The sequence below is a fragment of the Lonchura striata genome, chromosome 3 (assembly GCF_050655825.1).
Source record: "Lonchura striata isolate lonStrDom1 chromosome 3, ASM5065582v1, whole genome shotgun sequence".
In the NCBI taxonomy this organism is placed as follows: domain Eukaryota; kingdom Metazoa; phylum Chordata; class Aves; order Passeriformes; family Estrildidae; genus Lonchura; species Lonchura striata.
In genome coordinates this window covers 91,474,400-91,497,485 of record NC_140705.1, presented here as the reverse complement: position 1 = coordinate 91,497,485, position 23,086 = coordinate 91,474,400, and the positions used below count along the sequence as shown (strand labels likewise).

The window sequence follows — 23,086 nt, the reverse complement described above, 5'->3', positions numbered from 1 at the left end:
GATACAGCCAGACTGACAAAAAGATGCCTAGCAAAGGAATGGTCACCTTCCTGAGGGGGGGATAGGCTGTTGGATCCTCTGTCATTGTTCTCTGCCAACATGTTTTATCCTACTCCTTCTCAAGTCATAAAGTGAGGAGAGTTCCCTTTAGCACTAAGCCTCTCCCAGAGCCAGCCAAGGCTGCTGATGAATCTTTGTGTGCTGTGAATATCTTTCAATTACCTTCAGATAATTTCATCAATCACTGATTGGACACCAGAGACCTTGGACAGCTGGGATGTTGTAACAGGTGAACAAACCCACTCCTGCTACCAGCTCCTTCCAACACCTGTTTCCTTTACAGAGCACCCCACAGTATGACTGCATACTGTCATATGTATGGAATACTGGTGTCCTGCTGAGAAGAATGAAAATGCTGGCATAGTTTCTCTACTGGCTTAAGAGGAGCTGCACAGATGGCAAGGAAGGTGGGTTCCATTGTGTCTCTGGGGAAAGGGACTTAGTGGATTGGCTCCTCATCTGAGTCAGAAGAGATGCGGAAAGGCCCTGTGCTGTGTAGAGTACCCAGGCCTTGTGTTTGCTTACATACAGCTTAGGTGAACTCCAGCCTCCTCTTGCTGAACCAGATCTTAGCCTCTAGGCCAGACCAAATCAGTCTGGAGAACCAGCAAAGTGACAGTATCAGTGTTTGACACCTGTCTCCTTCAGAGGACAACGCTGATAAATCTGCAACTTCATCTGGGCCTGAGGTGACCTAGTCCCCAGGCATGGTGGGCCAGTGAGGCTGAGCTTTCCAAACAGCCTGGAGCCTTAACTCTTCAAGATATTCCCGGGTCTCATTTGGTAGAGGATCTCAAAATGGTGGTATATGTATGTGACTGCTCTCTCCTGAAGTTACCCACATTCTGAGGATCACTCCCACAGGAAGCAGAGTGCCAAAGGCTGCTCTCAAAGTAAATTCCTCAAGTGTCTACAAGATGCTTCACTTTGAGCAGCATGAGGCTGCTTTTGGTAATGGTTTGAGGGTGAAGCTCAGCAGTGCCCTACTGCTCACCTGGGCACAGGTAAAGGGTGAGTGTGGCAGGTGAAAACACCTGTCTACAACCGCACTTATTAAAGAGTCTCCTTTTGCCATTTTAATAGTTGTATTGGCCCTGTTCAGGGGATGAAAGTGGATTTAGTAAGATTTTCCCTTCTTTTTGCACCCTTACTCATCTCTGCCCATGTGTTGGAGCAGCTGTCCTGTAGGGTGGTGAGAAAGTTTGCAGGTAAATATTGATTATCTCTCCATAGTAATTCAGCAAAAAGACAGCACTTTACTTTTCACCTGCATTGAATAGCTTCTCTCAAGTGGATTAGCTCCTGAGGAGTACCCTTAGAAGAGAAATCCTTATGTATGTGAATTAACCAGGCCTTTAAAATAGGTATAGAATCCATGATAAAGGATCCCCAGAGTCCTATAAACATTTTGCTACCTTTATCAGTGCCTGAAAACCAGGGATGTTTTGTGGGGGAAAGAAGTGAGGTGGGAGGCAGCTGATGAGAGGAGCAATGTACCCTGCTAACAAATCTCATCTGAACAAATACATACAGGACCTCTGTGTCTCCTTTCACCTGCCTCATTCTGAGCAACCACGTTAAGAAGGAAAAAAATATTTAAAGCTCTACTAACCAGAGCCCTATGGGAAAACAAGATGAATATCAGCAGAGCTGGTGCTGCCATGGATGGGAAACCCATGCAGCACCAGGATCAGCACACCCCGGCTGTGTGGCAGGTTCCAGGGCTCCTTTGTACTCTCCTTTGATCTAGTGCCATGTTCAGCAGTGGGCTCTTGATAATTCTGTTCTCCTGGTGCTGAGAGGGAGGTGTGTGCAGCTGCAGGGGGAGGAAGAGCTTGTTCTAGGCCCCATGCACTGGGAGATGCTACCTGTCCTTATGGATTTCCTGATCTTCTCCAAAGTGCAGCCCTTTCTGGGGAAGGAGCTGATCCTGTGACACTCTGAGGGCCTCCAGAGCACTGACATGTGAAACTGTTTTTAGGCCAAGTCACTGCAGCCTCAGTCCTCTCCTTTCCCTTCCACCCTGTCATAGTCAAGGCTGCTTTTCCTGCAGCACTGCTCTTCTGGCAACTGTGAGTCTCTACTGCTTGCCTCAACCTCAGTCTATCATCTGAAAATGAAGCAGTTCAATAACAGTCTGAGCTTCTGCAAAACAACTGTGTGAGTCCCTCAGGCCACCGAGGCTGCTGTTCCTCCCCCAGAGCCCCAGGGAGCAGATGCAGTGACTGTGGGAAGGCTTCTGAGGACAGCAGGATAAAAGCAGCTCACACAGTGGCCAGCAGGCTCTAGCAGGGCTGGAAACTACCCCATCCTGCATCAAATGCTGCTAGGGGGGATGCATTTCTCCAGGCCTTTTCTGGTTTGCAAAAATCATCCATCTTGTGAGAGATAGGGCATGAAGAGAAGAGCAGGGATCTCTTTGTGATCAAAAATCAATCAAGATAGGGATCATCTTTTAACCTAAAACTCTGACTATTTCCAGTAGCAGTGGTTCTTCCTCACCAGGAATTCTGCATCAGTCAGTTCTGTGCTGCTTTCAGGAAGACATCTGCCTGGTACTTAGATGAAAGTTGTATTCTTTGCTCTCTGGGGATGGTTTCCCCTGGCTGGAGTATTGGTTCCTGCCTTCCCTAAGGATAGCCTTTGACTGCTGCTTGTTTTTCTCCCTGAATGCCTGTTTCCAAGGGCAAGTGCTGCTTTAGGGTTTATGCTCCACTCTTGCTAATCCCTGGTGGGGGCTGTCAGAGCCCTTCCCAGACTGGTGATGGGCCCAGGTGATGTGGACTGCAGGCAGTGACTGCTGCTTACCTGGCGTGTGCTTTGGAGCCTCCAGGAGCAGCAAACTGCTGTAAACTCTTCTGTAAACTCCAGCAGAACACAGGCTGTATGTTGAGGTAATCAGCATCCTTGATCTTTTCCTCTGAGACCCAGCAGTTAGCTTATTTGCACTCAGTTGTGGCAAAAATACAAAGAAAACAAATATGAAAGATTATTTAATGAACTCTGGAAATGAATAATGAATACATCATTTTTAAGTGGTTCTTCAGGCTGCTCCAGAGTGCTATCCTGAGATGTGAGAGCAGGAATCTTGGCTAATACAAAGGAGAGCAGTCATTTGGTTCCTGAGTGAGCAGCTCACAGAATGAATGGGACAGTTAATTGTTTCTTAAAGCAAACTTCAGACATCAGTGTGTCTGAGAAGGAGACTTGGCAGTGTGCTGAGCCTGAATTTTTAAACAGTGTGAAAGATGGGCTTGACTAACCTTTGCTTTGAGTTGGTGCAATGTCACTGACTTCAGTGGAGAATTTGTAGCCCTCACATTTCACCTGCCTGGCTATTTGTTGGCACTGCAATGAGAAATGAAACACCAAGCAAGGTTTTTCAGCAAAACTATAATTTTCTGGAAGATCCCATGCTAACAGAAGAGTTGATTATATGGCTGACTTAAACTGATTTGTTACATGTCTCATGTTAAACACCTTATCTTTGCCATGATATCCTGGCTTAGTCTAGATCTAAAAACCAAGAAAGCTGTTTGAAACCTTCATCTATTGTGGGACTGGCTCACATTCCAAATAAGTTATACAGCATTCTTTCCTAGACTGAAAAATTCAGGTTGGCCTTCAATTATTGCTCACAACTCAAAAGGGTTCTAGGACAGCTGTACATTTTGGGTTTGGTGTCCCTTGGTGGGTAGATTCATGATAGTGAAAATGTTTTAGGGATGGATGACTCAAGAAATATCCTTTTTAGAGTCTCTAAAATAACTTCATTTGAATGAGAAAATCGGAAGGATTATTTTAAAAAGCAAATGTGTATTTCAGTATGGTATGAGTGTATGGATAAAAAAAGCCAATTTAAGATTAACAATCCAGGAAAATTATTAGCAAATATTAGCAAAGGTGCAAAGTCTTCAAGTTACCAACAAGGAGAAAATGTGCAAGCAGCCAGCAGCTCAGGAACTCTTTTATTGTGAAGGCATCTTCTGTGTGTGCAGCTTGCAGGTATGTCAGGGGACTGAAGTGGAGGTGTGGTGATGGCTGGGGGAGGTGAAGGGGCCATGTTGAGGACCAGAGTGCTGCCTGTCTGTCTGCCTAGCCCTTCCTGCCCTGCCTCGTGGGCCCCCACAATGGCATGGCTGCATCCCTGGAGCTTGGACAGGTAGTTCCCCACAGGGACAAAACTCCTTACCAAGGCTCTTCTCCATCTCCACTCCATGAAACAGGCATTGCTCAGATGGTGTGGAAGTAGGCACCTCATGCTGGGCTCCCTGCCAAGTTCCCTGGGAGCCAGATGTTAGGGCAAGTGAGTGTCAAGTAAGCCCTTTGCTGAAGTGTGTGTGATGTGAAGAAAGTTTAACCTCTATTTTCACACTCGAGATACTATTACAAACCAGTCAACTCCTTGGTGTAGCACATGGTTGGTTTTGTGGTGAGACACAGATGTGGTCCATAACCTTCCTTTCACATCACAGTTTGCATCTTGCTTCAAGGTCGAGTGTGGTTTTCTTAATTCACACTTCTCTTACAATTAATTTCCCCCAGCTTAAAAATTAAGGGTTACACTTGTGCATTGTTGCATGTAAAGATAGAAATTTGATTTTTAAAACATGTCAGACATCTCTTTGAAATTGGGAGCTAGATCCCTAAATATCTTTCAAAATCTGGAGTTGTGCACCAGATGGAGAATCAGCACTTAAAGAGTAATTTCACTAAGGAAGTGGAGTGAAATTATTTCCTTTAGCAAATAGTTTCACAGCATGAAGAAAGAAAGCAGAGCCAGCATCTTGCACAGGGAAATCATGCTTATTCTCCCCCTCTTCATGCCTTTTTCCTAGGTTTTTTTTTTTTGGGGGGGGGGAGGGAGTGTGCTCTTTGAGGTTTTTTCCTCCTAAGGGAACATTCGGGCCACATCATGGCACAATGGAATGTGCCAAACTAGGTATTGGCTGCTCTCTAATTGGCATCAGTTGCAGGTCAGAGTGTGCACTTTGTGTCTCATGAAAGACTGAACCCTTTTTATGTCCTGAAGTGATTTGAGAGTAGATATAAATGTCACAGATACACTGAACAAGAATTACTGGCCTGCAGAATTAATCCAAGATAATGTCAGAGGCTCTTCAAGGCAGGCTGATAATGTGGTGTGTCAGCCTTATGTAACTGGATTTATGTACCTGAGGTCATGTACAAATGCAGGGGCTGCAGCTGGGCTCAACACCCCAAGAAAGGGATGGGAAAATCCCAGTGTCAGAGTATCATAGACTGGCAATGTCCCTGGGGGGAAAACCCAGTCCCTGATCATCTCTGAAGGCAATAGTGACACTGCAGATTGTCAGGAATTAGTCTAATCTAGACAGTTTAGGAGAGAGCTCCAAAGTTTCCTTATTCTGGATGCTGGGGACATGTGAGGTGTACAAGTAAGGTTTTTGCAATGTCTGGGGGGGAAATTAAACTTTCTGGACAGGTGGAGCTCATCAGTTTTCAAAAAAACCTGCTTCTGCGTAGAGATCAAACAACTGCCATATGGTGTTGTTTTTTCCTATAGTACAAACATATTTAGCTGTGCCAGGAGAAGTCTGGGGAACTGATTGTCAGTGGCTGCACAGGGTATGGCTAAACTTGAATTAGAACACTACCAAAGCATGGAGTAGCTTTGGAGAAAGGAGCTGAATGGCAAGTGGAGGAGGGAGTGATGCAGTGGGTCACTTAAAGAGGTATTGCTGAATTTAACCTCAGTTTTATTGTACAAAACCTGGCTGCTGCAAAGATACAGGTGTAAAAAACTAAAAATTCTAAAACCCTTTATATAACTAGACTACTTCACCAAGCTCTGAATCAACATTAATTCAGTTAAAAAATCACAAACAAATAATTGCATGTTACTGCTCTCATTCTTGGCTATAAGATAAAATCTCATTAGTAGCTGCAATAATAGCACATCTAAGAGCAAAATTTGGCTTAAAACGCTTTCACTTTCCCAACACCCACTTTTAATTTGAATGCTCAAAGTTGCTGCAAAACACTTTTGAAAATTAGCTATTAGCTACATACTGTAGTAATTTTTCTTGTGACAGCCATTGCACAGAACATCTACATTGTAATAAACTTTTTGCAGTGCCTTAAATTTGTCTTGTTATTGTCTATCAAGTGTTGTTATTGCTAAACTTGTTCCAGTGCTGACTCAGTTGATGAGCATAATTTTACCATGTAGGCAGCCCTAATTCATGATGATCTGGGGCTTCACAAAGCATCTAGAACCTTCCTCAAAAGCCATTTTGCAAGTGACTAAGATATTAATGAAAGATCTTTGAGCTGGAGGTTTGTGCTACAAATGCAAACCAGCATTTATTATTTGGGCTTTACAAATGGAGTTTTAATTTTGCCCTAATCCATACTTCATTAAAGTGGGCTATGTAGCAACTGTTTGTTTCTCTGTCTCCCAAGAAGCTTTCTGTGTTACATTAGGAAAGGAGGGGGGAAAAAAAGATAAAGTTATAGCATTCAAGACAGCCTGAAAAATATTTTTCTTTTCCTTGACCTCCCTTCCCCCTTCCAGGCTTTCTGCTCCAGTGGCTTGTATTGTAGTCATACTATGCTTGGAATGACTTGTGAGCATCCCTAATGCTGCATCCCTGGCACTGTAAGCAAATAAACTATTTTTGTGCTCCAATCTGTAAGCTGCACTTCAAGAAAAATTTCCTTGTCTGCTGACAGACACCCAGGAAGGCTCAGTGAGGTTTGAGCAGAGAGTGCAGTGTCAGAAAGAGGAATTGCCTTGTGTTTCCTGGTGCAATAAATTCAAAATAGCTGGAGGAGGCAGCAGTTGCAGTGGGGTTTCCTCTCTGTCCATGAGCACCATGGGAGTGAGGGGTTCTGCTGCAGCCACTGCATTTGGGTGTGTGCCACAGGAGTGCAAGGGCAGCAGGGAAGGGCCTGGCAGGGTGGCTGGGGGCTGTGGCAGGCAGGGGCCAATGCAGCCTTCTGGAGTGCATCAAAGTTCAGGGCACCTCGAGCTACAACTTGGTGAGACAGAAATGGGACTCAATTTATGTCAGTTGTGTTCCAAATGCGATCATCTCACGGGAGGGAATTCTGCCTTAACACCGGGTTTGATCTGAAGAAGAGGAAGCTGCCTCCTTCCTCTGCCCCTTTTATCATTGCTGGTGATGAACAGGGTGTGTTGGAGGCTTTCCCACCTGTGGTCTGGCAGGAACAGACTCATCCCACTGGAGTGACTGGCACCAAGGTGAACTGCAGAGAGGATGTTGGGCACCTGCAGGGTGGAACCAATGGCAGGGAGAGACATCACAAAAAGCTGGATTGCTTTGTCCTCAGATCTGTCCTGCCAAGGTAAAATCCTTTCCCTCTCAGAAAATCTCCCTGCCATGAAGTCACATCTGGCATCCAGGAAAGCTGCTTTTTCCTTTGCTTTCATTTCTAGAGAGTTCCCTGCAACTCTCTTTGGATTTTAAGCTGAGTTTGTTGAAGTCTTATGTTCTTTCCCTCCCACTCTAGTATTTCACAGGGGTTCTTTTTTTTGCCCCTTGCCTTTTGTTAGATAACAAATTGCTCCTGCACCATTGGAGTTGTGGTTTGCTGTGCTCTTTGTATAAAATGGCTTCAAAGAGTGGAGGATTGGCTCGGGCCTCTTGACTACTCTACCCATACACCACTTTTGAGGCTTCAAGGTTCACTTGCTTTTTAGCAAATCAGAGTTGACACTGGCTGTCTTCAATGCTGGTGGAAGCTTTTCCCTGCTTTGTGGGATTTGTGGATGGGCTGTTGGCAAGTGTTCCTGCCTGCAGCTGCTAAAACCTTATCTCTCTCTGTATGGAGGTGCAGAAGTTGCCTCCAGTGAGTCCCTGGTGGCTCTTGCTGCAGTGTCAAGAGCTTGTTTCATTGCAGGGATGGGGAAAAGGCTGCAGAAGGCCAGTTCAGTGTATTGAGGTTAGAGCTGCCTTTGATGGGCTAATTGATGCCTGGAGTGTAATGTGTGAGGTGTAACCAGAGGCTGGTGTCCCAGTTAGTGCCAGTTAACATGTGAAAATGGCACTGCTATTACTGAGAATAAACCTACTCTGCATGCTATAAAAAATTCAGCAAGACGCCCTCAGATCATACAAACACTCCTGTTACACTGCTGACTGCTGGTTCTTGGGGCTGGCTTGAACTGCAGCATAGGGAGGAGCCAAGATGTGGAAGGAGAGCTGCTCTCCCTCCCAGAGTGGTCTGGCCTGGGGTGGAATTAACCTCTTTGTTCAGTGCAGAGGGAAAAAAAAAATTCAAAGCAGGCCAGGGTTGACCTACATTTGATCCTTGCAATGTGAAAGTTGTGCTTCCTGCACTTTTTCTTGTGACCTTTTGTTCCTAGGAGGTAAGAACTGCTTTGAGGCATTGCTGTATGTTTTATACAACAAAACTTTCCTTCTAACAAGAAAGGATAATTTGAAGATAGCTATTTCTGTTACAGGAAATCCCAAAGTCAAATTAAAAAAAGGAAACTTGTTCTTGTGAAGTCTTCAAATATCATAGGATTAAATCTCTCTTGAGATTGACGTTACGGATGGGATGATTGCCACTGATTCTCGTATGTGCCATGTGCTTTGGAAGAGGATGTTTTGCCAAAGCCTCTCATCACCACCAACCAAATCTCAGTGAGCGGGGAAGAGGAACATGTTCTGTGTCAGCGGGGTGAGGGAAGGGCCAGGTTTTCAAACAGAAAACTGAGGAAAGGATGGGAATTTTCATCTGCTTGTGGGAGAGAGGAGGGAGCAGGAACTGTTATTCAGAGGACAAGAGGCGATTCAGAGCAGCATATGGTAGTCCAGGGCGGAGCTGTGCCAATGTTTTCTTTTTCCATGCTCCCTTCTGTCTGTTTTCTGGAGGAATGAAGGCACAGATGAGGAAGGATGTGAGGAAAGTTGCTTGAGGCTGAACAAGGCTTTTGACCTTGAATAAATTATCTGCATTTACAGAATTGGGAGAGCCACTTCCAAGCCCTAACTGATGGATGGCTCCCTTGCACTCTCCTCATCCTTTCCTTAGTGACCACTACCTCCCAGCAGCTTTGACCCTTTAGTTGATGGAAATAAGAATCTGAAAAGACCCTTCTGAAAAGACTCTTCTTTAAGGGGAGCACAGGCAGCTGCCTGAGGCCAGGGGCCTCTCCCTGCATCACTAGAGCACTGGTGGTGCTGTGTTAGGTTTACTGAAAGAGAAGTTCAGTGCCTCTTCTATGGTCGCACAAGAGGACTTTACCAGCAGACTTTAAGGAATACTGGAAATTTTCAGTGATGTGTTCCACCAGACAGTGACAAGACCTCTTGGTGCTTGTCTCCTGAGAGCCATCAGTGAAGTAGGGCATTGGTGTTGCTGCCTAATTCCATATCAAAGCATGTGTTTTGTTTTACTTTCTCATGAGGAAGGGGCTGGAGAATGTGCAGGTGAGGATGGACAGAAGTGGCCCTTTGCAGCAGCATCCCCACTGTAAGGTCAGCCCCTCCTTGGTGGCGCAGCATGTGTTCACTGCCCGTTGCAGATGTGACTTATCCCAGCTGACAAAGGGAAGAAAAACACCACGTGCAGAGCCCAAGGTGCCTGCAGGCAGCCACACCTTTACGAGGTCCCATCTGTAGCAGGGCTTGGCCACCAAACCGATCTGACCTATTTTGCCTTGCTGGCTACTGACACAGGCAAATGCTATCCAGTCACAAGTCATTGCCATGGGAGCACTTGGTGCCTTTTGACTGGATTTTGTCATCCAGCACCTTTTCCCTTCTGTGCAGCTAGCCAGGTGAATTCAGCTGAGCAGTGGTAAATGCCTCAGGGGCAGAGAGTAGCCTGACTTTATCAGTGGATGTGTCCCTTTCATTTGAAGGATGCTGAGGTTATAGAGTCAGAGGTAGGAGATGGAAAACAGTGCTTGCTGGAGCAGAACATCAGCTCCTGCCACATTACCCCTCCTGCACATTGAAGTGAAGCTGTGACCAAGACCAGAGTGCAACTGGTCAGCTCCAGGTTTTGTTACATTGACAGATTTGGATTTTGTATCATTTGGATTTTCATGTTGAGTTCAGGTTATTTGTGTGGTCTTGCTTCTGCTGCATCCCAGCTTCTGAGAGCTTAACTGCTTCCATGTCTTCTGTGTGCTGCTCAAAAAAAAAAAAATAAGGAGAGAACTAGAAATCCATCTGTCCTGGTTTGTGGCATTGCATTTAACACCCACACGGGGCTCAGACCTTTTGATTGGCTTTACTTTGCTTTATTGACTAGTAGAGCAGTGAACTGTCAGGCACTACATGGTGGCCCTGTTTAGTTTTCTCTTCTCTCTGTCATACCTCGTGCTCTGCAAGATCCAGCTTTGCTTGGATCCTGCACAGTGCCCTTCCTGTGTCCAACTCCTGCTCACTTGTGAGTAGTCAGCACAATTTATTTGCTGTGGAATATAATCTGTCAGCAGATTTTTCTCCTTCCTCGTGGAAAGGCTGACTCCAACACAGTGCTGCCACTGTACTCTGCATTATAAACTGTTCCAAGCAGGGATTTGCACTTGCAAAGCATCTTCTTCTTTCCCTCTCTAGTGGCCAGCACACAAGCAGAGATTTATGAATTTCCATCACCAAAATAGTTTTGCAGAGCATTGGGCTTGCTGTCAAATGCTGTGATTGTCCCTTGATGGTAATCATCCAGCGTGGAATATCAAATTATGGCTCCAAAGGAACAGCAAGTCGGAGCCTTCGTTGATATCAGCCTCTGCAATCCCTTTGAAGGCAGCACAGCTCCAGCACTTCACACCACACATGGCGTGTGCCAGCCTTTATCTGGCATCTCCAGCTCTAATAGGAACATACGCCTGGCTAAATTAAGAAGGAATATTTTTGTGCTTTAGTATAAGCATACTAACAATTCCAGTTTATTTTAAGGTTGTGTCTTAAAAGCATTGAAAGTGGCATAAATAATATTATATGTAATTTACCACTGTGGAGAGTGTCAAGTGTTGTCATGCATTGTGTTTAATACCCAGGCCACCAAGAGGCATCGCTAATAGAATTTGCATTAATATATACAGCTTCTTTAAAAATTAATTACCCAAAGTAGAGCATCATGTACTGAGACTCTCAAACAGGAGAGAAACACTGAAGCAGCACTGAAATAAGCAGTCTCAGAGCTCCTTGGGAAGCTGAGGATGGCTGGAAACATTGCCCCAGCCGTTCTGTCCTACCCAGCGCATCATGATGGGGATGCATACACAAACTGACAGCGGGAAGCATTGCCATGGAAAATTCTGAAGGAAATCATAGATTTGGACTGGGCCCGGAGGCTGCTGTGCTGCTGCTGAAGGGTGCAGCTGCAAATAAATACAAGGAACTTGTTAAGTTAGGAAAAGGAAATGTGATCTTTTCCAGTGTTTCCCTAGAGGCAGGGAGGTGCCAGTACCTTACAATGTACGGGTCACACACTTGTGTGCTGAGGGAGGTCTGCATGGGTCAGAATGCCTGGCAGCACCAGTGAGGATGTGTCTGATAGCCCTCGTCTGCCCTCTGTTTTCCTTTTCTTCCATCGGCCTGCAAATGCAATGGCAGATTGGGATGCTGTTCACTTGACTGTAATAAATTTGCAGCAGCCATTCAGTCTCCAGACCCTCTAGTTTCTTCATGTGCTGGAAATGGCTGGAGATGCATTTTTTCTGCTCTACATGGAGGAGAAAAAACAAATGTTACTGGTCACATGTCTTGATAGTTTTAGTCAGAAGCTGAACTAAGTTAATGGTATTTGTGAAAATACTCGGTCAGCTCATGTCCTTCCTTTCTTTTGTACTTCAGTTTTGCTGGTTTGTATGTCTGAGCTCTGTCTAGGAGGTCTCTGACCTCAATGCCCATGGACATCCTTTATGTCAGTTGAGTGAGGGGCAACAGGCCCAGGAATGTGGATTGTGCCTGGGCCAGGCAGAGTTTCTTTCTCTCCAGTGAGTTTTTCACATTGCTGAGCTCTACGCAGCTTTTCTGCCAAGAACTCCCCACAAGTGTAGGTATTTTCCTGCATTACTACCTGTAAGTGAACGTTCTGTCTCCAGCACTGTTAAAATTATGAGTAATTTCCAGCCTTCTCATGTACTGTCTCCTTGAAGGTATTTATGAGCTCTGGCCCTGCTTCCTGTGAGCTGTGGCAGTGCTGTTGTTGCTATTGCAGTCCCAAGCCTCACTGTCCAATTTCAGGGTTTGTTACTCAGCAGTGGAAGCTCTCTTCGGGCTGGAATTTGGAAAGTGGGCTTTCAGGCTGGGAGCAGCTACAAAATACCCAATGCAGCTATTCACTGTTATATTCATGGCAGAGCAACGGAAATGAATGGTTTTAGTGGTATCCATGCTGATTTTGGTGAGTTACTGGAAGTTAAATTATTTTCAAGCAGTGCAACAGTTCTGCCTTTGCTGCAGCTTCTGTCCCCTCAGCATCTCCATCTGCCTGAGGCACGTGTTCAGTCTGGGCAGGGGAGCTCGGGTCCAGAGACTGCTGCAAGTCTCAGTGGTCAGACAGCTCTGGGCCAAAATACTGTAGGCTAAAATACAACTGAAGATCTTAAAAGGGGTAGCTTTCTAGAGAAATTCTTCAGTTTCTCCAAATCCAGCCCTTGTCAGTAATTGTATGCTCCTTGGCTCTCTATGGATGCAGAGGAAGGCCAGGTATAGTTTCTAAGAGTTGGTTTTTTTATTTAAAGGAGGCTGTTACAATGAGAACTGAGATGTTTAATGAGAGCCTGTTTTTCTGATTCATCATTTCAGAGCTGTGTTAGGTGGTCTGGGTTACCTTCCCTCTCCAAACCCCAGGAAATCATGTTATTAATGACAAATGTTCAGGCTGCTGCTGGTGTCTGAGGGTTCACTGCACAAAGCAGGCTCAAGGGACAGGAATATCCCCTCGGGAAGGCTGAGGGGGTGGTTGGCAATGAGAAAAAAACCTTCATTCTGCAGCAAAATGAGACTCAAATCAAATGCTTCCACACCAAACAGGGAAACTCAAAGGGCCTCTTTGCTGACCAGGTGTGCTGAGGGGCAGAAGGGGAAAGCAGAGCTGGGGATGGGGGTGTGTGTGTTTGTCAAGGAATCCATTGTTTTCCACCCAAAGTGGGATGAACTGGTAGCTGGGACATTAAGAGAAGCCATCAAAAATGAGGGATATTGGAGATTAGTTGAGCTGGACTCCAACTCTCAAAGACAGTCTGAAAGCTCTGTAGTGGGTCAAAGGAGTGAAATGGGTCAAACAGCTCTAAATCTGAGAAATCTTTGTTTGTACATCAGAATGAAAATAGGTATTTTTCCTTTCTTTCTCTGCCCATGCTGGTGGGAATGCCATTCTGGTGACTGCCCTGAGCCCCTCCCTGCCATGCTGCTTCACCACCACCCCTGCAGCCCTACTCCTGCAGCCAGCATTCTGGGGCAAAAGAGGATGGAGAAGGGATTGCTCTCTGCTCCAACGCTGGGAAGTGGGGATACAAGCAGAGTCTGAGGCTGTTGCTCCCAGTTTTATGTGGGAGAACTCCCCTGAGTTCAGACTATCCTGACCTTCTTCCAAGGCTGAAATCCTGAAAGTGCAGATACAGTGCAGGCAGCCCCTGCCCTAGAGGAGGATGGAGCTGTCGAGATCTGCAGACAGAGGCTGTTGGAGGACTGCAGTGAAACAGGCAGCTGAAAACATTCAGCTACGTTGTAAGGGGTGAAAGAGACTGCTGAGGCATTGGGGAGGGCAGGGTGCTTTCTGTGTCTCAGGACAGGTTGCACAACCTCAGCTGCTCCTTCGAGCCACTGGGGCTGAGCTGTGCCGTGGGAAGGGCTCTGCATGCGGAGCAGAATTCCACAGTAATGGGAAGGGGAGTTGTCTTGTTGTGCCTTGCTACCTTTGATTTCCCCAGAAACAAAGTAAATCCCACAGGCATTTCTTTCTCGTTTTCCTCCTGAAGTTGATTATTTGAAGAGGTTTAGGAATTGCATCATTGAGAAGGGAAGGCAGCTTGCAGTGCTGGGCAAGGCAGCTTCTGCTGCCTGGTGCTGCATCCTGAGACTGAGTCAGGAGCACCCTGGGAAAAACTGATCTGATGCTCATTGCCTGCAACTCCATGGTAGCCCACAGGAGTTTAAACCATCACAGGGCCTGGAGAAACATCAAAACAGGGTAGGAGAAGATTGGGGACATAGCTAGTGAAGGCAAAAATGTTGCTTTCCTCTCTGTTACCAGCAGCATCTTTTCAGCCTCAGATTATTCCTGCTTCCAGCTCCAATGCTCAGCCAAGCCGTGGGACAGACCTGGCTTCCTGACAGCAAGGAAGTGTGAATCCAAACCAGCCATCATCCTGTTTCTGGAGCAAAGCTGATGTTCCCAAGGAAATCCCTGTTCTGGGGTAGCAAGGCCCCATGCCTCAGGGCTGTTTCAGTATGTCAGGGATTTTGCAGCAGGAGAGTGGGGGGGTTGATGGAGCAGGGGTGCACCTCCAAATTATAACCTGGTCCTGTTGTACTAAGGACAAAATGGTGGTTGAGTATATATATTTAATATTAATGACAAGATGGAGTTTGAGTATTTTTATTTTTATCTTCCTCTATTATTTTCCCCTCTAGCTCTTACTAATGCTCTACTGCTCCTCAGCCAGGCAGCTGGGGGGGGGGCAGGGTGACCCTGGCTGTCCCAGGCCCTCCTGTCCTCAGGACATGACTGCAGCTGGGACTAAATCCATGTGCTAGGCAAAACCCCGGCAACACTTTCCTTCGAATCAGTGTCTCTCTGGGAGCCTTCTCCAATATAACTTTGGTAGTGTAAATGCTAGCGATATTTACCTTCTGTTTCAGGGGAGGGAGAGCTTTGGTCTTCCAGCATTATTTAATTCCTTGGCTGGGCTTAGCCTTTATGGGCTCTGGGTTGTCAGCCAGGGGGGCAGGGGAGCTGTGCTGGATTTCTGCTTGTTCCCTCCAAAGTGTGTGAGGTAACACCCTCACAAGCAGATGGCTTTGGAGGAGTCTGTCTCCAAGGAGCTTTGCTGGCTCTGGATGTGGCAGAAGTCACAGTGCAGAAATCTTAGCAGCATCACCTTGCAGATGTTATCCTCCACTCGCCACAATTTCCTCCCTCCAGAAAGGTTTCTCTGCTTGCTGCTCGTACCATAGGAAAGAAAGGGTCACCACAACATGTGGGTCTCATGAGCAGAGAATTGACATACAATGACCCAGAGGCTCTTGTGGCTGCTTGTAGGGTGATGCTCCAGAGCTCTCATGGTCCCAGTCAGTCAGGGATTGTCCCAGCTGAGGGCAGGGCCAGAGGAAAGGCATCTCTAGGTTTCTCATGGTCTTTTAAAAATGGTCATCCAAATGTTTCCATTTTCAACAGCAACACATTTTCAGAGGTTACTAAACAACCCCTGGATCTCTGAAAATTAAATACAACATTTTATCCAAACCCAGGTATTTCTATATACTCTCCCCTTTCCTAATTTACCATTAGAAATATATAATGCTTGGAGCATAAACTAAAAATACTCCCAGGTTTTTAATTATGGTTGAAAAGGCTATTTGCCTGTTTTGAAGTGAAGTTTTCACTCTTATTTAGAACTTGTTGCCTAAAGCAAAGCACAAAGTTTAGGTTTGGCCTGCCCACACAACATTGTCACACTGATCTTTGCTCAGCCTGGCCACCCACAGGCTGTCCAAAAGATCACCCTTCCTTGTGTGACAATGGAAGGTGGGTGAGGACACACTGCAGCAGGTGATGGAGACATTCATGGATGCTGCCAGCTTTCTCATCCTAACGTGCTCCCTGGGAATGTCTCCTGAAGGTAATGGCTGAAGGAAGAAGGGCTCCAGGGCGAGGCTGAGGTGCTGCAGACACCATCCTGGATGTCTGCACCATCTGATTTACCTGCTCCTGCAGGGAGCCGCTGGCAGTGCCAGCAGTGAGTCAGGTTTCCTGCTCCTTAAATTTAGACTCATCAGCCCTTACCTCTCTCTGCAGCTTTGTGAAGCATATTGGGATCCAAGGTAGTTACAAAACAATGTCAAAGGTGTTAAAACAATCACCATAAAAATACATCTGTTTTCTGCAGTAATGCCTTGGAATGCCACAGAGATCTTGGAAACTAGAAGGGTGGCACCCTGTGTCTTGTGTGGACTTGGAGAAGTCTGCTAAAATGGTAGGATTTTCTTTCCTTTTCAATTCATTATTGTAGGCAGTGAGAAAAAAGCCAATTCTATATTCTGTGTGATGAGATATTGATCTAACTTCTAAATCCCTCTAACCTGATTAAGGCCTTAAGAATTTCAACTATTGAAAAATATTAAATGTGTTAATATAAATATCTTAAGCTTAACATCCTTAATGCAGCCTAAGTCTTTCCCTGAGAAATTCAAATAGTTCAGCCTGTAGGGATCATTCAACCCTACCAAAGGCTTTAACATATGTTTGTGTGTAAATATAGTTTACATATATATTAAGCTTTTGTACGTATATGTAAATGTAGATGATGTACATGGCAGTTTGCAGCCAATCTCAAGAAGGGATTTTCTCAATACCTTTTCATGGTATGTAGCTGGGCAAACAGAGCCTGATCTAACCCAGGCAGTTTGGAGATGTCTGTTATCCTTGTCATCCTTGGGATCACACCCTCCCTAAAGGGAGGTGAAGCTTGGGCATGCGGGGGTGACTGCAGAGATGCACCTTCCCCTGTGGTAGCATTCACTTCACTGCACATGCTGGAGCAGGTGTCAGTGCAGGAGAGTGGAGATCCAGGGCTCTGGGAAATGCTCATGCAGATATCCTTCCACTGGAAGGGAGGGCTGCAATTTCCAGCTGAAGTTACTGTGCTCTCATTGCTTGCCAAGTCCATCCTTGTGTGTGGTTTGCCACACTCTGCCACCCACTCCAGCCTGGCACATGCACCGTGCTGGCCACAGGGGTGACTTGAGTTCCCAGAGCTGAGTGTCTTCGTCCTCTAGTGCTGAGCACAAAGTGGAGACAGATCTTGGAAATTGCAACAAGTGAGAGTAGGAGGGGTCAAATCCAACCAATTTGAGCCCTTTAAAGGAGCTGGTCTGGTCCTGCAGATCACAAACTTTTGGGAACCACCACCCCTACTAAGGTGAGAGTCTTGAGCTTCCTTGGGAGCAGGAAGCCATGATAAGTTGACTCTGTACTGATTATTTTGGCCTTGGAGCATTGTGCTCCCTCATGTCTGCAGGGCATGGTCAACCCAGAGCTGAGACAGAAGAGCTGCAGGTCAAAGTGTCTATAGCACCTTTCACAAGCAGTGATGGGTGGTTTTGCTGCTCCCTATGCTTTCTGTTCCCCACATCCCTGTGCTTTGTGGAGCTGTAAGGATCAGAGCTCCTAAATTCCCCAACGAGATGCTATATATGGTGTTTGGCTTTTCAGAAATACCACCTTGGTGGCAATTATCAAACTGCTTCTTCCTGTGTGCCAGCAGCCCCTGCTAAATGTGTGTAGGTTGGTGTTGACACAAGCTCCAGGCATGTCCTGCTGCTCTGATCTGCAGCTGTGAACCCAACATACAAAGTGGGCAACACTAGTCAATCTGGATTATTTAAAGGGTTGGAACTACTGGTGTGCTCTCAGCTGGCTCACAGTGGCATTTGCATTTTGGCAGCACAAGTGCAGCTTTTAATCCTGCCAACAAGAAATCTTTGCAGGTGCCCTGGATGAATTCAGAAGTACAAGTTTCCTCGAGGCATTCCTGGTTGCAACAGTGAGATAATCAGTGATTGCTTTTTGAAAGTCACAAGGTTCTGGCTGACTTGTCTTTTCCCATGGAAAAATATTAGGATATATGATCCGGGTATGTGGTGGTAGCAATGGAGAAGCTCTTGACAGAAATAGAGAGCCCTCCTGATGACTTTCGCTCTCTGGCAGCTGAAAACTTATCTGCTGAGCTCCCTTTTGGGTAACTGAAGGAGACTGAATTCCCATTGTGAGCAATGGGAATTCAAAACCGTGCCCAAGGACTGTGCTGAGCACTTCCTCCAGTGCAGGAATATTGCCTGTTTTAGTGAAGGGAGGGCCAAAAAAAGAAGATAACCGCGGAGAGGAAGAGGCAGATGCAAGAGGGAGAAGCACACAGAGCTGGAAGTGATGTAGCAGAAACATCACTTAGTACAGAGGAGAAAACCAGCGTGGTGCCTGTCTGGGAAGGGGAAACCAGGATGAGGTGCAGGCCTGGAGAGATGCAGAAAAGAGGTGAAACAAGGCAGACCAAATAGATTTCCGTAGCTGTGATGAGGCAGAGGGCATGAGTGATAAAGCAAAGCCAAAAGAAGGATGACAGCAGGTAGCAGAAACTGAGACTGTTTTCCAACAAAAATGACAGCAGGGGAGAGGCCACTGTGCTTTTGCCATCCAGCTACACTAGAAATTCAAAAAGAGATCTTCATGGATAAAATTTAACAGCCTTTTGGTTGACCTGAAATCTCCAGATTATTTACAAGCATCTGAAAATGCTGGGGCTGAGGTGTGGCAGGTTGGTTTTGTTAAAACACTCTCATTCCTTGTACTATCTTCACATCAGTGATAGCTATGGGTAAAAATAATTCAGCACAAATGTAGTTTGTGTCTGTCTTTAAGAAATCAAAGTTGTTGTGATGCCTGGGGCGTTGACAGAGAGCATTAGAGAGGCACAGGCAAAAAGCTGCTGCTGCAGGGAGGCAAAAAGATCCGGAATTAAATACAGCAACCAGCTCCAGCATCACGCTTCCCCCAGCCCCTCTCCACTGGGCTCACGGTTAATCAGCGTGTGCTCCCGACAGCCCCTGTGATATATTAATTAACGCAGCGCCTAACGAGGTGTTTGAGCGGCGATAAGGCCAGCTTTTCTGTGCCGTTCCAGGCAGGCTGGCTCACACTGAGCTCCAGGCGCTGCCGCAGTATGGGATGGAAGCGGCAAGCTGGAGGAGCTCTGGTCTCTCGCTGGAGAGACGGGAGGCTGGGAAGGCGCTCCCCGAGCTCCGGCAGAGCGCAGCGAGCCGAGCTGCGGAGCCAGCCCGCAGCAGCACGGCAGCGGGGAGCTCTCAGGAGGATTCCTGCAGCAGCCTGCTGCTTTTAAAATCTAGTCAATAAACATTAGGTAAAATGGATGTTCCTTTGGCAGTGTGTTTAGCTGAACTTCGGTTACACTGGCCACTAGCCGGGAGACATAAAATGTCTTGTGCTGGCTTATTAAAGAGGACCTTTAATTACCTTATTAAGGACCTTTAATTACCTTACTGGCCATCCTCTCCAAGTAAATGAAAATCCAAATCTGTCAATGCAGTTCAGTCATAATTATTTGCATCCTGAATAGAAAAGGGTCCAGTGGTGCTGTAGAGAGGCTCCAATGTCCACAAACTCCCCCCATGGCAAAGGCATTTTCATGTCTCCTGTCTGCAGACACTGTCTGTCCAGTGTGACCTTTTGAATAAGATTTGGAGTAAAACAAAAGTGTTTGAATTAAGACCTAGCTTTTGAGTCTAGGCTGGAGTACTGACCTTGTGTTTGGGTTTTGATTTGGTAGGATGATCTGTTTGGGGGTGGCTTGCTGTCTCTGCTAGGATTAGGAAATGGAAAATCCTGCAGCACTGCCCCCCAACCTACCCAGTTTAACTCAGATTTGGGGGACCAAGGAGGCAAAGCACAGGCAGCACTTTGAGTTTGTGCTGTTTCATAGTGGACCACAAACTGGTAGCTCAGCTACTTGAAGGGAGACTTGGTTTTGTGACTGTGGCTAAAAGACAACTGCACAAACAAAGCAGAAGTGCTGCTGAATGATTTGATGTTGACGTGGGCTTCCTGAGACCTTCCTCTTCAGTGACTCAGACTCTTGGTCCCTCATGTGCTCAGACACATCACACACAAAGGATGTTCAGGCAGTCTGCTTCTGCCACATTGGCTTGCTTTTTAGTTTTTAAAAATTTTTTATTAGTTGTTAATTGCACTGAGCCAAATGGTATAGATTTTACTGAATGGGAAAATTGTTTGTTTCTATCAAAATAACACAACCTAGGACAGTCTTGGAGGCAGAAGGTGTATCTACCTGCTATTAACCCACCTCCTCACCTAAACCCAAACACCGTGACCTGGACAAGGCACCTCCCTTTGCACTGCAGCACAGTTGTTTAAAATGATTCATTATGCATCAAAATATGCACCAGCTCAGAGAAATCTTCAACTGCATAACCCATCACTTCCCTGGGATTGCAAAGCAGGACAGCACAGGGCAGCAGAGCTCACAAGGGGTGTTGAACTGGCCACAAGTCATAGAAGCAGCAGGACTGATGAGGAGTAACCTACTTTAGGATCTACATTCACCATTTATTTTTCACAGGGCTTTTCAGAGAAAGCTGTTTCACCCTCTTAAGTTTTACATGAGTTAAATATGACACTGGTGGTTGTGGTTTATGCTTATTGCAAGCACCCCATCCAATGGGGTAATACAATAAGAAAGAAACAAAGCTATATCCAAGCTCTAGCTTGGTCTGTAAATCCCCTGGTGACCATGGCTCTCTGAGCAGCTCTGAGTGCCAGGATCCTCCTCCACAAACACCATGGCCAAGAGGTACCGGTGGGCTGTTGTGAGTTAACCAGTAATAGCGGCAGGAGCCACTGAGTCTGTGAAGCAAAATCAATGGAGCAGGATCTAAAAGCTGTACTAAATAACTCCTCAATAATCATAAATCTTGTTACCAACAGCTCTCATGCTGCTTTACAGTGGAAAAGATGCCCTCACGTCTTTTGCAGAGGCAGAAATTCAAGCATCGAGGAACAGAGCGATTGTTCCTAGAGATGCAACAGAGAAACAAGGGGCTGGATTTCTGGGTTGGTGTGTTATCCACAGGGCTGCATTGCCTCCCTACCGTGACCAAGTAAAGTGGCATAGGAATAGCCTGCTGGCAATTTTCAGCTCTCTGGCAGGTGCTTTAGGGAAGCATTTCCCTCTGGGCCCTGCAGAGCAGCGCTGAGCTATGGAGATTGTCCAGGAGGATGCCAAAAGGCAGTGGAGGAGCAGGTTTGAAGCAGATCTGTCTCTTCAGCCAGGAGCCTGCCTAATGGGTTTTTTTTCCTCTCCTCTCAACTGGTCTCAGCACATGCAGCAGAGGCAGAGCTGTCTGTGCGTGGTTTAAAAATCTGTTTTGCAGCAGGTGATGGGAACAGTGGAGCTCGGGAGAAAATGAAGCCTGTTGGAATATGACGAAGTCTGGGTCCATCCCTGCTTGCTTGCCACAGCATTTATCTCTATAAGAAAGGCAGCTTTTGTCTTAACTTATTTGGGAAGTGTATCAGGCAGGGATTAGAGAATATCCTCCCCTGGATTTTTCCCCAGAGCTCTGCACAGTATCTGGACAAGACTTTCTGAGTGGTAGCCCCTTCCTTGAGTTGCTAATGGAAAATAGATATCTAATCTAAATGTGGGGTTGTAAGCAGCAGTGGATGGGGCAGGGCTATGTTTCTCAGAATGGCTCCTGATGCAGACAAAAATTAATGTCTTTAACCCTCATCCTACCTTTATTTTCCCTAATTAATACTGAAGTCTGTAAATTGATTAAACCAGTATTTACCTAGTGTGAGGTAATAAGGACAAATTAACTTCTCAGTGAATTCTCCGTGGTGTTGTAAGACAAGAAATCCTTCACCGAGTGACTTTACGGTTTGTGTTGGCGACAAAGAAGAATCAAACCAGCTGTGCCTACGCTGGGGGTTTAATGAGGCTGAGGGTGAGATTTTGTTGCAAAAGACTGAGGCTTTGGTTGCTCAGGAGGCCTTTCCTCTCTGCCTCGGCTGCGCATCACCAGAGGGCAGCAGAGATCGGAAGAAAACTGCTGCGAAAACCCTGCAGCAGTGGCCAGAGAAGCGGAGAAATCTCTCCTCCTCCGTGTGACGGTGAGGACCCTGCGGTCCTGGCTGCGTCTCCCCGGGTCCTCGCCGGCCGGGAAGTGCCGGGGGCTCGGCCCTGCGCCGCTGCGGCACTTGGAGGAACGCAGAGAGCTCCGTCCTTCTGGCTGTGCTCGCCACCAGGACCTCTCCCCTGTCAGCTGCCTGCCACAGGGAAAATGTAGCGGCTAAGTATTGGCAAGGAAGACGAAAAGCAGCTCAGATTGACAGCTCTGCCCCAAGTCCTGCTCTGGGCTGAGAAGAAAATAGAGCGTGCAAAACACTGGGTCCCTCTTGCTCAGCCGAGGCAAAAGCCTTGTGGGGGGATATTTCCCCTGACAGTGACTTTTATTCATGGCATGTGGGCAAACTACCCCCTTCCTCCTTACGCCATCACCACCGTGCCCCAGCCCCCAGGAGCAGACCTCAAACACAGGTGATTTCCTCACAAAGTAATTCAGCTTTATGGATGGGGAAGCCTCCCCAAAACAGGATTGTTAGGGATCCAATAATTTGTGTTGTATTGCATTTATTAGTATGAAATAATTATTTGACTTGATGTTATTAGAAGCTCCAGTGGAAGGAAGGCACTAACATTTACCTTTCTTTGGCGTGAACCCCTTACTAAAGCAAAATCTGCCTGCTGAGGACTTGCAGGTAGATACTTGGCATATATTTGAAGGATTAAATAGCCTAAAATATCCACCAGGCTGCTGACTGCCTTGGCACTGTGTCTTGCCTGTTTGGATGTGACTTTCAATTGAGCCTTTCACTTGTGCTGTAATTTTTTTTTTGGCTTAGTTTAGTGCTTCCAGGCAAATTTCTGAATATTGTCAGAACCCTGGACAGAGAACCCAGTGAAACAGTACTGATGTCTCAGCTACTCTAGTGTAAGGCTTTTGGAATCAGGAGGCATTTTTTTACTACTAAAGAAAGGAGAATGGTCTTTTTGCATTGCTGTGCCGTGATGGTGTTTGCCAGGGTGCCAGCCCTCCTTCTTCAATTCCCTTGGGAGTCCTTTGCAGGGCTCCTGATTAGGAGGAAGGGAGGTGCAGGGAGGGAATGGGCAGCCCTTCAAAGTATGAAGGAGAGGCAGGGGGTGAGGTGTGGTACTAAAGCTTGACTGGCCTAGTTG

General features: G+C 46.4%; 1 long non-coding RNA gene across 1 annotated transcript in view; it reads left to right on the top strand.

The window, feature by feature from the left end:
* Positions 1-21,676, top strand: part of LOC146768010 (uncharacterized) — a 32,341-nt gene extending 10,665 nt beyond the window's left edge. The window contains exons 2-3 of the long non-coding RNA XR_014954433.1: positions 344-467; positions 16,145-21,676. This is a non-coding gene — a long non-coding RNA (uncharacterized LOC146768010). The remainder of the gene's footprint in view (positions 1-343; positions 468-16,144) is intronic.
* Positions 21,677-23,086: the final 1,410 nt, after the last annotated feature.